The sequence below is a fragment of the Anoplophora glabripennis genome, unplaced genomic scaffold (genome assembly GCF_000390285.2).
Source record: "Anoplophora glabripennis isolate ALB-LARVAE unplaced genomic scaffold, Agla_2.0 scaffold420, whole genome shotgun sequence".
Lineage (NCBI taxonomy): Eukaryota > Metazoa > Arthropoda > Insecta > Coleoptera > Cerambycidae > Anoplophora > Anoplophora glabripennis.
In genome coordinates, this window is record NW_019416533.1 from 109,591 (window position 1) to 112,400 (window position 2,810).

Below are 2,810 nucleotides of genomic sequence, written 5' to 3' on the forward strand. Positions count from 1 at the left end.
AATATGAATAAGCTATCTCAAAGGACATTTAGAATATTATAAAAATATGATATTTACGTGCCCTATCAAAGTAATGAATGAAATTAGTTTACCTCTACCATTCGAAGAATGCGTTCATTAAATAAAACGTACTAATGTAAATAATAGACCAGAACTAATAAAGTTAAGAAATTATTATGATTTCCCCAATCATAGAAGAAAATAAGATCTCGATTAAGAGGCGGCTGGACTTAAATAAACTGAAATAATTGTCAAGAACTTTTCTAATAAAGCACCGGTTTTATGTTCTACCTTCGCACTATTTAATGGCGTGATAATCTTTAAAGTACAAAAGTGTAAAAATACTTTCTATAAAGTTGATAAAAAAATGTTATTTTTGAACTAATTCCATCCCAAGTTACTTTTATAACTTTTTTCGTCCCTTTAATTTAATTAATAGTGGCAACTAATATTGTTCATACCAACGAATTCTAATCACTAGAAGCATCTTTGTGTATTCTTATACATGTGTTTTAACTGTAGCAAACATCTAAACAGAGCCTAATAAATAAAGACAGATAGTGTCAAATGTAAACAATGAGACACAACGGCAGTGGCGTACTGTCAAAAATGGCAAAATATTAAAATTTACAAAATACCAATACACATTTGAAAGGACTACTCATTTTATAAATAATTTTTACATATTTAGACCAGTGCTTAAGCCTTCAAAAATGGTAAAAAATGAAAAAAAAATTATAGTAGGATGAAACCCATTGGAAAGGGAAGAGAATATAACAGAAATGAAAGGAAAAATAATTTACGGGCGATCTGAGGTCGGGAAGGGGAAGGAGTGAGTTTTTAAGGGTAAAAAAAACGGGTTCCCTTGTTTTCCGGAAAAACTACAAGTCTTATGGAAAAAAGTTAAATAGCAAAGTTGTAGGTAATAAAAAGATCTACAACTATTGTATTTACACTTTTTTCACATAACCTCAAAATTTATGTGAAAAATTCAAATAACCAAGTTTTTGGTTTTTTATTTTTATCTTTTACAAAAAACTTTTTTTCACGAAATTTGGTGAAAACTTACCTATTTATGTCCCAGACACGCTGTAATTTTTTTTATTTGAAATATTTATTTTATCACCTATTTTTACTTAATATCGAAAAAGCACCCTAATTTTCAATCGAAAATTCTCACGTCAAAATATCTGCTTTTTTAAAAACGTCCGTGGGTTTTTTCTTCGTTGAAATATCTACTTTCTGATGGTGTAAAAAAATATACATTACTGTGGTAAGTTTTCTCAGGAAATGCAAAGAAACGGGCTCCTAGCCCCTCCCCACTTCTCTATGAAATATCTTTTGATGGGCTAAAATTTTCCGTAGGTCACTCAAGGTAGGTTATCTTAAAATAGCAATAAATAGGCATCTACGTATATAATTTAAAGAAGATTCTACAACTTTCACAAAATATTGTAGATGTCTTATGAAATATTAACTTTATTAACTTATTTGGTTGTTAATTATAATAGTATATTTCGACTTGTAATTTTTTTGTTTATCAATGTAACATGGAATCTTACGTTTTTCGAGTAGGTAATTAACGTGTAAATTTTAATAAATAGCTCAAAATTGTACATAATGATTTGAAAAAAGTTTTCGGATTCTAGTTTTTTCGTTTCTTTGTTTCGTTTTTTTCATTTCAGCGTGTTTGGGACATAAATGGGTAAGTTTTCACCAAATTTCGTGAAAAAATTTTTTTTGTAAAAGATAAAATAAAAAACCAAAAACTTGGTTATTTGAATTTTTCAAATAAATTTTGAGGTTATGTGAAAAAGTGTAAATACAAAAGTAGTAGATCTTTTTATTACCTACAACTTTGCCATTTAACTTTTTTCCATGACTTGTAGTTTTTCCGGAAATCAAGGGAAACCGTTTTTTACCCTTAAAAACTCACCCCCTTCCCCTTCTCGACCTCAGACCGCCCGTAAATTATTTTTCCTTTCATTTCTGTTATATTCTCTTTCTTTTCCAATGGGTCCTACTATAATTTTTTTTGGTTTCAAAAATTATCGACCCTGGTCTAATTGGCGATAGTTATATAATGAGACGGTAAAAATTAAAGTAAAATTGATAAACCGCTTTTACCATACTCAAATTGTTCTGACATCAGTACTGATTGATTAAATGCTTTGATAAATGATACTATAATTTCTTTGGTTTTAAAGGAATAATGTGGCCTATAAGTCACTAGTGAGTTATAAGTTATAAGTCTCTAGTAAGTTACGACTTATAAACCACTAATGACTTATAGAATCATAAAAAAAACAAATGTTTGGTTTATTTTTCTAGTTTTTATTAGAAAACCAATTTGAAACAGTAATAAGTCAACAAATAACCTAAAATGCTACAATCTTACAATCTACCTACTTATTAATATTAACATTAACATTTATGGTAAAGCCGTAATTTGATATTTGAAGAAGCACCATCAAAAGTAACAGAAACTATTTTGATACCTGATTCACTTAAAAATTCTAAACATTTAACTGTTTGTTTCTCTTACTTTCAATTTAATAGCAGCCAATGCTTCATTTGTAAATCCAGGTGTTCCATCTATAGATCTGTACCACTTAGAAATTGTTTTTGTATGCGGCAAAGCCATCTTCTTGCATAATTATAAGCATCTGTTGAATAAAATCTTAATGTTAAGGCAATCGACCTAAACTCAGGTGAATACTTTTTTCGAGATGGTCCTTTTCTTGATCTTCGACAGATTTCACCTAAAATTCCAGGTGCTGACTCCTAAAAATACATATTGTGAATAAGTA